Here is a 16,444-nt window from a genome sequence, read left to right as displayed (position 1 = left end):
AAGTAACCACAATAACCTAAGAATTCATAACTACATTTATTTTATCTATATTTATTTCAGTTATTTATTTATTTTAAGGTGGAGTCTCGCTCTGTTGCCCAGGCTGGGAGGCTCACTGCAACCTCTGCCTCCCAGGTTCAAGCGATTCTCCTGCCTCAGCCTCCCGAGTAGCTGGGACTATAGGCATGCACCACCACGCCCTGTTAATTTTTGTATTTTTACAAAACGCACGGTTTCACCAGGCTGGTCTTGAACTGGGGTGATCTGCCTGCCTCGGCCTCCCAAAGTGCTGAAATTACAGGCATGAGCCACCGTGCCCATGTGCTAACAAAGCAACAACAATAACAAAAAAATGCAAAAAATCCCCCAAATTCAGGGGCTTCAAAAAACAATTCTTTTATCTCATCACTAGTGGATCAAGAATTTGATCAATTCTTCTGCTCTATGTGGCCTCTTCTGGGGTTATTTGGTGTTACTGAACTGGTTATTAAGTTTGTCTGGAGTGTCTAAGATTATGTCACTCACATGCCTGAAATTTGGCATAAACATCTGGAACAATGGGCTCCTCTGGGCCATTCTCTCTGCTGAGGTCAACTCAGAGCTTCTTTCTGTGGTCTTACCAAGAGAGTGGACTTCTGATACAGCAACCCAAAAGACTCCAAGAGAGCGAGAAGGAAGCTGCCCATTTTCTTAAAGGCAAGACTGAGAACCACATGATGTCATGGCATCTGCCACACTTTATTGGTCAAAAGTAGTCACAGGTTACCTCAGATTCAAGGGAAGGGGGAATAAGGCCCCATTCTCTCAATGGGGTTTCCCTAAATATGTGCAGCCATCTTTAGTCTACCAGTCTTCCCTGTGGTCAAAAAGAATCGTGGTTATTATCAATCTGACATTTCTGATATATCTTACATTTTTCCAGTTTTTATACTGTTCTACAGAAATTCTGTCAGGACTGTCTTCCCAAAATACCAGGCTAATATTCCACTGTGGAAAAACCCCAATTACCTTTCTGAACTTCCCTTCTTAGTATAAATGTTTACTTTTCTCCTTAATTTGCTGTTATATCTTACTACTGATTTTGTGTTTTAAGCACATTTTAAAGTACATTTTTAAAGTACATTTAAGTACATTTTCCTGATTTAAGTACATAATAAATGACAGTTTTAATGCTGTGATTCTGTTTCATTGGAGTTAGTCTCACTCAGGTCGTGTCAGTGATAAAGCTTCCTGTTGCAAGGCATAGAAAACTCTAATGGAATCACCTTATACAATAAGGAATATGTTTTAGCTCACTAAGAAATTCCTCAAGGTATTGTAGTTTGAAGAACTGATGTCACCAAGTGCCCCAGGTTTCTTTTCCTACTATTTTCTCCGTTAGTCATTAGTTGGCTTTTCTCTCTCCTGGTAAAAAGTTGGTTGTAGCAGTTTACTTCTGTTTCTTGGCCAAAATTGCAATGAATATCTATTCCCAAATAAAGTGCTGTTAAGGGACATGAGACCTAAATGACTGGCTTATACTAATAAAGATGTGACTCTGAGTCTTAGGAAGAGAAAGGAGCAAGTGAACAAACCGAAGCTCTGCCAGCATGGAAGGAGGACTGTATGGCTACTGGCTCAGCCATGATGCCTCAAGACAGCTTGGAAAAAATGAGTTCCTAATCATTATCAGTTCATAGCTAACACACTTAGGCTGACAAAGCTTAATCATATTCAAAATTTTAACATTCCCCTCTTTTTACAAATTGTCTCTGATGCATAGAACATCATAAACCAAATATGTCTACCACCTAAGCATACGCTCTCTAATCTCTAGTCTTAGTTTTAGCCGAAGTAAGTTAATTATAACAATATATTGTAGGAAATTCCCCAACCCGAGGCCATCTGCTCTTCCTTTCCTCCTTTCTCAAAATGAGATGACCGTAACAATAATTTTTCAAAAACTCATAGAAAGAGCTGCATCAGATGACTCAGCCTGTCTTCACAAGTACTGTTCTTGGTTTCTGCTTATTTTGGTACCATGAATTGGATTTTTTTTCCCTTTCCAATTAAATTCTTGTCTTGTTTCAAGCCTCAGTTCAAACACTAACTTCCTTTAAAATTCTGTCTAAGGGACCACTTAGGATCAAGCCTTCCCTCAGAGCCCTGGGGGCCCTTTACTTACCTCTCCTTAAAGGAAATCAGCACAGTGTATGCTTTAGGGTAAGAAGACACTTGTTAAAACCTGGATCTGCCCCTTACCAGTTGTGTTACCCTAAACAAGCTGTCTAATTTTCTTAAGTCCCTCATTTCTCAAGTGCAAAAAGTGAAATCAGAACTCATACTGTTACTGTAATGAATTATAAAATGATATATAAATGCATATTATTTTTACAATTATACTGTATTTTTATTATTTTATTTAAAATAATTATGTTGAGGAAATGAAGACTTTGGAGTGACACTTTCCTTGGATATTTTGATAAAAGCTAAGTACCTCCTTCTGATAATAATGAACATAAACAAATACAACATTTTGCACATTTTATGATTTTGGAAATACAAAATCCTACTCAAGAATGTAGCTTCAAATATACACAATAAGCAGAAACTTCCTACTTACTTTTTTCGGATAAAGATAGAATTGTGCCAAATAATGCCAGAATTCTTCTCGACTAATTTTAATTAAATTAATGGCACAATATTTCCTTTTTCTTACCTCCTTGGTGCTAAAGTCAATTTGGATAGGGGATGTATTATGGATGCTGACTCTATTAGCACAGAAGGTATTATGAATCCACATTTCAATTTTAAATTCATCTGAAGGAAACATTTTAAAATGTTCTTTGTTTTCAGGTATCTGGAGATTTCTGTCCACAAAGAAACTGACAAGACTTTGTAGTTGTCAATTCCATCTTGAAGAAGTGCTTTTACCAGCTTTGCAAAGTTTGCATAATTGAGCTCTCGATTTCTTCTTCCAGAGTGGCAGGATGGAAAAGACTACATGGTTCTTTAAACAGCATCCATAATGGTGACCTCAGGGTCTTAAAGAAAGAAAAAGGGTTCTCATAAATATGGTCAAAATCATCCAAGACAGTGAGGCACTGGAAGAATTCATTCTTCCTGAATTATTCAGAAATTGACCAATCTCTTTTCAAAAAACAATTATTTATATACAAAGGTATGTTTTAAGATATGTCCTATTTTTAAGAAACCACTGACTCTCTACATAATAGATAAAGATATATCATCCTAATGTTTCTTCAGAGACTTTATTTAATCAAGATCTTCTTTGACCCAGATTATAAAGTTAAGATTTTCATCCCTATAGGAAAATGCATTTTGGCCTCATTAGCAGAGGCATTGATGCTAATGAGCATTCACATAGAAAATCATGAGTCACAAAGCCATCTGGAGTTGTATCCTTCATTCATGTAGCAAAATTAAATGAAATACACAACATCACATGTTTTCTATCTGAGCTCAGAGTAAGAAGACTTTTCTTCAAAACTTTTACTTAGAAATTATTTGCAGGTTTTGAAAGTATCAACTGCCTTTCTTGTTTTCTGAAGGGCATCACAAAATAGAAATTCTCCTTTACAATTCAACATGTACTTGGATAGACAGATGCTTAAAAACTAGGTTGCTGAGAAGTTACAAATACTGTTGTGCAGATGTGTGTTGACAGAAAGCGGCAGAGCTGAGAAATCTACTATGTTTTACTGAAAAATACTGAAGAAAGACGAGTGATTCAAAAGTGACGACATCAGTGGGCAGGCATGGTAATTACATTCCACTCCTCTGATTAAATTTATGAAATAGCTGAATAATTTCCAGGATACATGAACTTACCACACTCTCTTTGATATCCTGTAACTTCTTTTGATTTTCCATCCAACAAGCAACTTTGAAGGGGTCTTTATATTAAAATTTTTTGGTAAAATTCCAACCTTCCCAAATAGGTCCATTTTCTTTTGGAAAAGTTACACATTTACCTTAGCTTTGCGGGCTTCATGCATGTCATCCAAGTAGGGCCATAGCTTTTGTTTTCAAATAGAGATGGAAATGAGTGAGTGTGGTTTGTGATGCTTTTTGTCTATAACATTTTTCATTATATGCTGAGTCTTGTATACATAAAGATGATTACCATAATTGTAATTTTCTTCAAATTTTATCAAGTGAAAAATATTACAGAAAATGTGACAAAAATTACTACAATCTTGAAAATTGTAAACAGTGTTATCCTATTATGTACTTATTTTAAAGGAAAACTTAAGAGGAATAGAAAAGAAATTGGAGAGGGAAAAAATATCTGGTTTATGACTTACTGGCTGTGTCCACTTGGGTAAATTACTTAACTTTCCCAAGCCAGTTCCTCAAATATAAGATGAGAATGAGTATATCTATCTATTTTTAAATTAAGAAATATAATTATTATCCTTTAACTTTTAGAGGCCAGGAGTGGTGGCTCACGCCTGTAATCCCAGCACTATGATAGGCTGAGGCCGGTGGATGGCTTGAGCTCAGGAGTTGGAGACTAGTCTGGGCAACATGGCGAAACTCTGTCTCTACAAAATATTTAAATATTAGGCGGGTATGCCTGTAGTCCTAGCTACTCAGGAGGCTGAGAGATGGGAGAATCCCTTGAGCCTGGGAGTTGGAGGTTGCAGTGAGCTGAGATTGTGCCACTGCACTCCAGCCTGGGTGACAGAGCCAGACCCTGTCTCAAAAAAAAAAAACCAAACAAAAACCTTTTAGGATGCTTAGCTAATATCTGGTATATAAGAGCACTACAAGCCTTTCTTTCTTTCTTTCTTTCTGTCTCTTTCTTTCTTTCTTCCTTTCTTTCTATCTCTTTCTTTCCCTCTTTCTTTCTTCGTCAACTTACATGCCTCTACATATTATTTGAGGACACATCCTGAAAATTTGATATAGCTCAGTGCTTGAACATTTTAGGTGCTAAGATATTTTATGACTTGCAATCATATTTTCACAACCTTTTTAACACCTGCTGTTTAAGAGCACTATTTATTATTCTGCCAGTCAGATTTGTTGTTTCAGAATCTTGTGTTCCATATTTGATCACCATCTTCTGTTACTTATTCAATTCTAGATGTTAGAAATGTATTGATTTTTTGTTTGGGCTTTTATTGGCCATTTCCAAACATTTCGTGGTTTGATTGAAACTGTGATAGATTCCATACCTCTGACTCAATATTCAGGGCCCTAGGTTCTGGCCATTGATCCCCAAACTGCCTCTATTTACAGCTTTGTCTGAGCCTTTCTCAGGAAAAGTGCCCAAGGATGATCCAATAAGCAGTAACATTTCAGAGGATACAACTGTCTAATGCATAGTTCTTCTCTCTTATTCCCAACTCTTTTTCAATATTTCATTATACAGTCAATTTTAAACTTTTCAAAATTCAGTTATTGAGTTTGCAAATGATATAAGCCTGTGTTCTGTTTGTTTTACACTATTATTCATAACTGTTATCTTTCCATGAAAATTGATCAAGGCTTACTGCTGTATCTGCCCAAATAGTTGTATTTATAATGGAAAGAAAAAATCATTGTATCTGCTAGTTTATCAAAAAGGGGTGCCAGCATGTGCTTTTTTGCATCATACTGCTGCTGCTAGCACTTCAGTAGCTACTCATGATCTACTTGGCTACATCTACTCTAACTTTGAGGAAACACACTTCCTCCTATAACAGCAGACACAGGACTAGCTGAACACTTCTTTAGTTGCTGCTCAAAGATCTGCTTCTAACAAAGTGTACACATAAGATGTGGGACAAGAATCAAGGATACAGAAAAAAGGAAAGGAACTATATGTACCATTTTGATGAATTACATGTCTTGGTGCTATGAAGGCACCAACATTTCTGTGATATAAAACAGGAAGTATTTGGATTTCCAATGGTCAAATATGTACCAAGCCCTTAATTCCAAAAATTCAAGAAAAAAAGGTTAGTACTGAATCAAGATATATTAACATGTGAGTAATGGATGCCACAGGCTACAACTCCAATATTCCACACCACCTTTCAAAGTGAAAGCACACATTTCTCTGGATCCTTGGAGCGTTAACTGTGGTGCCACAGTGTTGTGGCTCCTGGTGATTGATTGCCCTTTGCTGAAGAGGTTTGCTTCTCCTGCCTTATCTGTGATCTCATGAGTACATGGTTGGATGCTATGAGGTATAAAGATCCAGATACCATACCTTTCATAAGGCAAATTTGGTAGGCCATACCAGCTCTAGAACTACCTAAAGGACAGACTTAGGCCTTTGTAGTGACTATGCAGCAGCCTAATTTCTCCCTACTAAATCCTGCTTTCTTTTCTTTCTCTCAGGAGTTGATCCTGAGAGCACTCCTTAATAAACTTCTAGCACACAAATCACCAGCTCCAGTCTGTTTCCCAGGGAACCTGACCTGCAACACTAAGTGTATGACTTTTTACAGAAATGTAATGAAATTTTCTGCATCATTTTGTCATGTGAAGTTTTCAGGTGTCTCACGGGCTTATGCTGGATAAACAATAATAGCCAGGTTTACACTGATGCCAAAATAATTATGATCAAATAAACCACTTGGTAAGAATTAAAGTAGGATTTAAAACAAGAGATGAAGTCTCATTGTTCTTCTGCTTATTGGACCATAATAGAAGATGAATATTATACCAAAATTAGATAATAAATTCACAATGTGACCCCATAGAATTAAGCAATAATTTTTTGTTGTTGAAATTGCATGATGCTCTCTAATTTATTAAAGGATAGTTAAATATAAATTTGAGAGACAGAAAAAAAATGACATGATCAAAGACATATCCTCTACGTAGAGTAAAATCCAAGAGATTTTGCCCTTGGAAGCCAAGGGCAAATACCTTGTCCTATCCCTTTTGAAACAACAGCACATCATTGAAATGGGACATAAGAAAAGCTAAACAAATTTACTAAACCAGAACAAAGCAGCCCCTATTTATTCTGTGGCATTCTAACCTTGCCTGGCATCCTGGTTTTACTTACCAGGTTTTGGAAAACACTCTTGATTACACAAGGTACTATTTTCTGCTGTACATGATTGTCAATGGATGCTCAGATAGATGAAAGACTCTTGGAAATGGAGTGCTCACTCTAGCAATGAAAGCTCCAGTGAGAGTGAGCCGTTGCCAAGTCTGACTGCCAGGGCTTCCTGTGAGCTTCCTCTCCACCACTGTGGAAAGAAGGGTGTGGGTTTTTCTGCTGATTTGCTACATTTTTTTTTTTTGCCTTTGAGACTCGTAAAGCATGAGTGAGAACACTTTCATCCCAATTATATCCAATTAAGGTTCCTGTGTGATGAAGTACAATTTGTATTATAAATAGAGAGACTCTGGAAATTAGAAGAAAATAGGTAATCATTAAAAATCAGATGTGATAAAGAAGTTGAGTATTTGAAGGAAATTATCTTAGGAGAAAATAAACTAATATTTTAAGTTTTTAAAAAGCCAATTATAAGTTACAAAAATATAGCTTGATGAATCCAACAATCCTTCTGAATTGGGTATTTTTAATAAGATATAAAAATCTTGTGCCTGGAAATATTTTAAAGGGATACTTTAATTTTGATTCATGATAGATATAAGTAACGCTTTAAGCAGCGTATGTACAAGGGTAACTGTACTTCAAAGAGGAGAAATCTGAGTCTAATTTGCACTTGAGAAGAGGCACATGAAGGACTTCAGTCAATATAGAGAAGTTCATTGTATTTCTGTGTTAAGTATTTGATACACTCTTTTGGTAGTTTAGTCACATACTTAATTTGCATGAAGAGTTTTTCTTAAATGTCAGAAGTGAGATATGACAATAAGTATTCTTTTTGATTAACATGTTCAAAATTGTGCCTGACCTTAAATGAAGATATGCAATAATAACTCACTTCAAAAATGTGAATTTGATCTTTATAAATTGAAACAAAAAATTCATACTGACAATTGAGATCAGAAAGCCTTACCTTGTACATATAGAAACAGTGCTAAAATATAGATTTTATCAGCTTTCAGATGCTTTCTTACACTGCTATTACTAGGCTTCATTATTGAAAATTCATTATTGCCTTTTTTAAAATGTCTTTGCACTTTAGTGCATTTATGAGCTGTCTTCTCTATAAAATACAGTACAACAGGCAATTTTCTGCTGATAATAATTTAAATAACAATATTTGTTTTATAGTAAGTTATATGTAGTGAAGCCGTCTTATAAAGGCATTACAACACCATATGTCTGACACATACACACGTGTGTGTTGTTTTGTATGTGAATGTTCATAAAGCCACACATATGGAATTACACTACAATTTTTGACAGCCCCTTCCATTAAGAGACTTTGTTTATATTCAGATATCTGAGAAGACTTCCCAGGAGCATTATTATACCATGTAAACAATAATATTTTTAGGTAATATAGAAGTGAGCTTCACTGTTATTGAAGGTCTAGTGACTATATTTTAATACTCCTACACCCATATAATATAAACTACTCTGGAGATGTGTAATCTATTCAATGAGATGTTGTTTGCTTAATAATTGGGCATCCATAATAATATTTGATTATTTGTAGCTCTATTTTCATCCTTGAATGCCAGTCCTAATGTCTCATGTTGCTTGTATCACCAATCAGTTCAAATTAACTGGCAGTTCACTGATTAGTTATTACTTGATGTTTAAAAAGAATCTTTCCGGCCGGGCGCCGTGGTTCACACCTGTAATCCCATCACTTTGGGAGGCCGAGGCAGACAGATCACAAGGTCAGGAGACTGAGATCATCCTGGCTAACACGGTGAAACCCTGTCTCTACTAAAAATACAAAAAATTAGCTGGGCGTGGTGGCAGGTGCCTGTAGTCCCAGCTACTCAGGAGGCTGAGGCAAGAGAATGGGGTGAACTCGGGAGGCAGAGCTTGCAGTGAGCCGAGATCGCTCCACTGCACTCCAGCCTGGGCGACAGAGCGAGATTCTTTCCTTTAGAGTTATGAGTTTGTATTGGTTTTACCAAATTCAAATAAAATATACTGGCAGGGCATGGTGGCCCATGCCTATATTCCCAACACTTTGGGAGGGCAAGGCAGGAGGATCCCTTAAGGGCAGGAGTTTGACAAGCCTGGGAAAAATAGCAAGACCCTCTCTCTACAAAAAATAATAATAAAAATTTGGGTGTGGTAGCACATGTCTGCACTACCAGCTACTTGGGAGGCTGAGGCAGGAAGAGTGTTTGGGCCAAGGAGTTTGAGGCTGGAATGAACCATGATCTTGCCACTGCACTGCAGCCTGGGCAAATGAACAAGACCCTGTCTCGAAGAGTAAATGAATAAATAATAAATAACAAAATAAAATAAAGACTTTTTGGGACATAGTCACCAACTATTCCTATGTGCCAGCTGCCTATGAAGGGATCCGAAGGGAAAAAAAATAACTTTGACCATCATCTCCCAAATTTTAATCTGTTGATTACATTCTGAATGATACCCACTTCAAATATGCCCAATGAGGGAAAGTCATACTGGAAAAGGGCTGTGTATAAATGTTGTTCTATTCTATTTCTAGTTTTCACACTGTACCTACTCCAAGAGTGAATCGTATAATAAATTGTTTCTCCTTTCTCTCCCTGCCCCAAGAATTATGTATATTTTTAAATCTCTCTAGTTTTCTTAATGATAAGTTAATTAGGTTCTATGATTCCTTATCTCATTAAAAAGTAACTTTAAATCCCACTGGGAACACTGTAACTCTTTAGGTTAAAGACAGTGAAGACTATTTTAATTAATAAGAAAGGTATATGCTATTTAACTCAAAAGATACATTTTCTGCCTGCACTTTTTCAATTCAATAATATCATAACTTGAATTAACCGGTACTTTCCTCCTTCTGAGGTAATCCATTATCCATTTCCTTCTCATTGTGAAATTACTTCTTATCTTTCAAGTCTCTTGTTGAACACTACTTGCTTTTCTCAAATTTTTATCTATACAGTACTGTCACCAGAAAATTTGTCATATATTTACATTTAAACTGTGAGCAGATGAAGATTTGTAGTTCCCTGTCCCCACCCCCTGTTAAATAAGGTTAAAAAATAAGACATTATGAAGTAGGATGAGAATTAGAGGGGTCTCGTGTCACAGATGCTAACGGAAATGTAACTCTAAAAAGAGATGCATGAAATAGCACAGAGATGTCAAACAAGACAAGAACAGGTGGTGGGGAGCAAGCAAAGCTCTGAATTCCCACTTCAGCTCAGTGGGACTTTTCAGTTTTATGCAGCAGATTCCACAGGAGATTCAATTTAAAGAAAGGTTCCCTGGAATTAAAACAAAGGAAGATAAAAGTTTCTAAAATAATCAGTCAAAAGGACATTGTAAAAAGAGTCAGAAGATTGGTGTTAAAAAAAAAATGGGATTGCTACACTGTACCTGTCTTCATTAGCTTGCTATTTAATTTTGTACCTCAACCGTATAGTAAGGAACTTGAAATAGACTAGTCTGTTTGTTTGTTTGTTTGTTTTTGAGACAGAGTCTCACTGTGTCGCCCAGTATGGAGGGCAGTGGCAAGATCTCGGCTCACTGCAACCTCCGCCTAACAGATTCAAGCAATTCTCCTGCTTCAGCCTCCCGAGGAGCTGGGACTACAGGCACCTGCCACCACACCTGGCTAATTTTTGTATTTTTAGTAGAGATGGGGTTTCACCATGTTGACGAGGCTGGTCTTGTACTCCTGACCTCAATTGATCTGCCCACCTGAGTCTCCCAGAGTCCTGGGATTACAGGTGTGAGCCACCACGCCCTGCTGAAACAGACTAGTTTTTAGATGCCTTGCACTCATAATATGATTTTGATTACATTAGAGGCAGTTCCATAGTAGTGGATTATGTGGAATTTAGAGATAGTATACTTGGATAAATACTTGAGTGGAAGACTAACCGGCTGTTTAACATTAGGAATTTTACTTAACCTTTCTGTGTCTTAGTTTTCTTATCCGTTAAATGCTGGTAGTAAAAAAACCCAACTTTAGGCTTATGGAGAGAATTAAATAAGTTAAAATAGAAAAATATTTGAAATATTCTGACATAGTAGGTGATGTATAAATGTTTGCTATTAATCATGACCATGTGACTTCAATATTTAGTTTCAATAGAATATCAATATAGCAGTATGAACTCCAATGTTAAGTGATAGAGTAAAGGAAAGTTGTAACTAATTCTGTGAATCTCTCCCCTGTAAGGTCACTTTCCTTCTGTGTCCTGAGGACAAAAAAAAAAAAAAAATCGTAGAGTGCTTTAAAAAAATCACAGAGTGGCCCAGCAAGCTGATGTTTTCCTAGCAGGCTGGATCCCATACTAGGCCCTGAATATTCCCAGGCACCGATAAAGCCATCTAGGTTGTTGTCCAAAACACTGAAAGAAACTGGCCCAGCCCTGAGCCAAATGCATTAAACCCTGATGTAAACTCCACATCCTGGCCTTCTGGCTGCAGGCATTCCTAGCTAGAACATCCCTTTGTTCTCTCTGTCCATCTCCAGGATTGCTGCAGCACTCTGTACAAAGGGCCTCTACAAGGGCTTTGGACTGATCTCCCTCTCGTTTAGTGCTTCTTTCTCTGGAATCCCAGCCAGCCTCCTCCCAGGATGGTTTGGGGCACTTCCTTGTGGGAACCTTGCTACCACTTTTGGAGCAACCCCAGTGGGCAGTTCAGGACAAAACCCTCTAAACTCCAGATGACAGTGATGCTCTCCTATGTGAACCTGATGAGAGAAACCCAGGACTGGAGGGGACAGTAAAGTCTAGGACAAATTGAGCCTGTCTTTATTTCCTTGCAACCATCCCCACCAAGTGCCTGTGCAGTAAGTGCTCACTCAACATTGCCAGTCAGTTCTTGGAAACTGAGACTTCAAGCAAAATGACTATAAAGAAACCAATTTTCCCATAGGTTAATTGATATGGACTAAAGTTCCTGGTCACAAAAACATTACCAAACTTCTAAACAAACAAACAAACACCAAAATACTTCTAATATGAAACATTGAAATACATGTGTGCTATATACATACATTTAAAAGGGATTAATCGAAACAAGTAAGATAATTATTTACCTGCTTATTTGAGTCCAGGGTATCATCCCACAGCAGGGTGATTCACAGTCACCCACACTCACTCACACTGGGACAATGTACACACACCAGTGAACCAAACATACACAGCTTTGGGATGTGGCAGGAAACCAGAATCCTAGGAGAAAACCCATGAGGATGTAAGGAGAAAATGCAGCGTCCACACAGACAGTGGCTCTGGCTAGAAAACCATTTTTTTATTATTATTTTTTTTTTATTTTCTTATCAACATTATGACAAAACAACGTTGAACAAAACAATGTTATTGGAAGACCTGTGGTAAAGCATGTTTGACCACGGACAGTGAGAGTTAAATTACAATTTCCTAAGGGATTGAAATGCACTCACAAATAGATTATTGAACTAGCTGAACCAGAAAGGGCAAAATCAATTTGTTTTTCCTCCCACCATGCTTTTCTAAGCCTACCGTATTGGATTTCTTGTCTCTGGCACTGGAGAAAATATGGGGCAGAAGGCAAAACTTCCCAGTTACTCTCAATCTCATTTTCAGAAATTAACAACCTATCTCAATGTAAATAAAATATAAATCATCATTCCATTAAAAAAGTTCCTCTCCCTCACAGCTCCCTGGCAAGTCAATGCTCAGAGAAACCAGCAGTGGATAAAGAAGCTGTAATTTCCTCTGTCTTTCTTGTTCCATCTCAACCCCACTTCCTCTATCCAGGGTCAGAGCAGCAAAATTTAGGGGAAGAGCATTAGAATTTATTACTTGAATGTTGCCATTACAGTCTGATGTTGAAACCCCCCTTTTCTGGGGCAGATGTCTGAGTACAGGCTCTTTCATGGGATGCTTTCTTGATTACTCTGAGGTGCACCCTTGTGTAATAATGAATTTGGCTGGCATATATCCCAGGTTCCTGGGAGGTAACCTCTAAACTGCTAGAATTTATCAAGCGATTGGAGTGTTTTTGTTATACTTGCTAGGCCGTTATGCTAATGAGGTGATCCATGATTTACGGTAAATAAATGATGGAGGCTGGGGTTGGCCATGGCAGAAAGAACATGTGGTTAGAAGGTCAGGACACTGGAGCTAAGTGATATCTGCCTGGCCTCTGCAGAAGAGAGGAGGCCGGACTGCAGACTGTGTTCAACCAAGTGACTCATGATTCAGTCAATCATGCCTACATAATGAAGGCTCAACAAAATAATCTTGAAATTTACAAATGTGCTGTAAATTTTTTAGAGTATTTGATATTCCATGTTTTCTAAAATTACTTGATCATAAGAACATTTTAAAGAGTAGCATCTGATAGGACAATTCCATGGTATACCAGATTGTAAAAAAAGGTATATATCTCTTTTTATTCATTCATTGTTAATATTCATTATGATTTTGCAGAATGTCTTTGTTCAAACTCTTTAAAGACAGCCTTTGGCTAATTGAAGAACTAATTTGTATCCATTCATAAAAACTTCTTTGGCTCATTTTTAATTTGAAATACTTTGAGTGGCTTTACCATTAAAGATGTTGTTTTTTATTTAATAAAATATAGATACTATAATACTCAGTTGTGTTTTAGCCAGTATAGGGTAGTGTGATATCAAATCTCTAATTTTATTTAGTTTATTATATAAAATGATATTGTATCACTATATTATTAATAAATCATATAATTATACTTTCAAATATTTTTTTAGGGTGGGATAATCTCTTTACTTGGTTGAATGTTAATAACTTACTATTAACTAGAAATTGATAAGCATTTATAGACATGGGACTAACAATCATTCATCTTCCATCCTTTATTGGTGTACAATACTTATGTATAGAGCACTAATTTGGCAACTGTTTTTGAATCTTTAAAAATGTAGTGTCAAACTCATTTCATAGATGAGAAAAGTAGCAGAATTTTAGTTGTCCAGGGTGATTTAACATATCCTGCCTGGCTTAGTAATGTGATATTTCTTCAGTATATGGCTTTCCATCTTAATTCGATTTCTTGAAGTCTAGGAACTATATTTTTTTCACTTTACAATTTTAAATGTTAATGGTAATTGCCAAATTCATATTTCCTGTAGATATAAACAAATGAAAAACTTTTTAACTTCAATACAATTTGACCAATTATTAAATACAAATGATGAATTGCTTCCTTTTAACAAAACCCTTTTAACAACACAATGATTAACTTAATTGTAGATATTGACAGCTACTTAAGTTTATGTACTTTGTACTAAGCAACTAACTAGAAGGATAATATAAAGTTAAAGCTTCAAGGGCTGTTTTAATATGTAAGCAGATTTACAGCACTGCTTTAAGGCCTTGAGGCCTGAAACCAACTACTACATTAATCAAGAGTATGCCTAATTCTTAAAATTGGCACATACAGTGGTTACACAAGTTCAATTATTTGTAGCAGGTTAAACAATATTTAATATGCTTGGAAACATCAGGATTAATAATAGATATGTTCCTTTAATCTGTTTGGAGGATATGCTCAGTTTTTGTAATAACCCCTTACTACATTCTACAGCTTTCTGTTTGGATTACAAGAAAAAAATGGATGAGAACATATATTTAATTTTTATGTGCATGTGGAATCTAAAGAAGGACAATGTTAATCCTTGCTAACAAAAGTCTCAGAATTGTAATGAGTTGTGTGTATATCTCCAATGTTATATGAAAAAATATGATGTAGAACTATATTTATGGTTTTGCTTAATATCTTTCTTACTCTGGTTTTTATGGATTTTCATTCATATTATTGAGATTTTCATAATTATGATGATCAAATAGGATGAGATATATTTCTCTAAAAATAGTATGGTCTTTTTATTTTGATATTAAGATGAATTTTCAGAAAATGAAGTATTGGTGATTTAAGCTAAATTTTCATTCCAATAGACCTAGAAACCTTTTCCTTTAGAATAGAAACTTTGTTAGCATTTATTAATTATATTAATTATGTTCAGTTTCCTAGTTTTCAGCCATTTTCCCATCAAGTGTGATGCTATTTTGTGGAAAAAAAAAAAAAAAAAAAAAGTCTTTAACGGAACAAATAAAATCTTCAGAACCATCTGACTCATCAGAAATTGAAAATACCAAGGTTTTTCAATTCTTCCAGCATGGCAGGATATATTCACTGTGGGTTATCTTTCCTACTGATTACAATGAAGAACTAAATAAAGTACAAAAAAAGCAATTATCTGAAGAGTTTAAAAAATAAGTAAGAACAAGTAGATCACAGAAGGAAGTCAAAATCAGGGGAAGTAACCTGTAAAGGAATGTGTTTCCTCTTTATTTTTATTATTTTATACTCATTGTTCTTATGGTGTGCCCCAAAGGCAGGTTCCAGTGGTACAAGTGCACCCAAGAGAAGTAGAAAAATAAAATCTAGTGGAACTGGATAAAGAAAACTGTGTGGGCCAGAGAGTGTCACAGAATATCTTAGAGGGGAGACAACAAGAAAAGAAGAGTTCTCAATTTTGTGCATGAGTGGAAACTAATCTGGGGCTCATTTATGACATCTACATATGTGGGATGGACGTGCTGCAACATAGCAACGACCCTGAAAAGCTGGGATTGAAACTAGCATTTAAAGAAGGCAAACTAGCCTCATGGCCTGAAACCAGTGAGTTTGATTTTCTGCAAAACTAAAGAAAATAAACATTCTCTAGATTATAACAGTATTCATAATCTAAACATAACATTCAAAATGTCACTGATGTAATCCAAAATTACTAAGTTCACAAGGAACCAGGAAAATATGGCCAATTCTCAAGCGAAGTGAAAATCAACAAATACTAATGTAGAAATGACCTGGCCATTGAAATGATCAGATAAAGACTTTTAATAGTCTAGTATAATTGTCCTCCATAAGAAAAAGATAAACATACTTAAATATAAATGGAAAGACAGAAGTTCTTAGCATTGAAATAAAAAAGAATCAAAAGAAAATTTTAGGACAAGGAAAAGGAATAGTTGTAAAATAAAATCATTATATGGGCTTAATAGCACAATGAAGATGACAGAAGATGGTTAAGTGAATCTGAAGATAAATCAATAACATTTATAAATCCTGAAGGTCAGAGAGAAAAAAAAAACAAAAATAAACAGAACTCCTGGCCTAATATCAAGACATATAATATATATTCCATCAAAGCACTAGAAGGATAGATAATAGAAATAGGAAAATAAAAATATTTGACCAAATAATAGAGTTTTCAAAATTTGAGAAGAAAAATATAAATTTATGGGTTCAAAAATCTTGTGAAACCTCAAACAAGATGAACTTAAGGAAGCCAACCAAGACCCATCATAGCCACATTTCTAAAAGTCAAAGGGGGGAAAAAACGTGAAGGTA

Source organism: Pan troglodytes, chromosome 3, assembly GCF_028858775.2.
Source record: "Pan troglodytes isolate AG18354 chromosome 3, NHGRI_mPanTro3-v2.0_pri, whole genome shotgun sequence".
Taxonomy (NCBI): Eukaryota; Metazoa; Chordata; class Mammalia; order Primates; family Hominidae; genus Pan; species Pan troglodytes.
Note: the sequence above shows the minus strand (reverse complement) of the source record.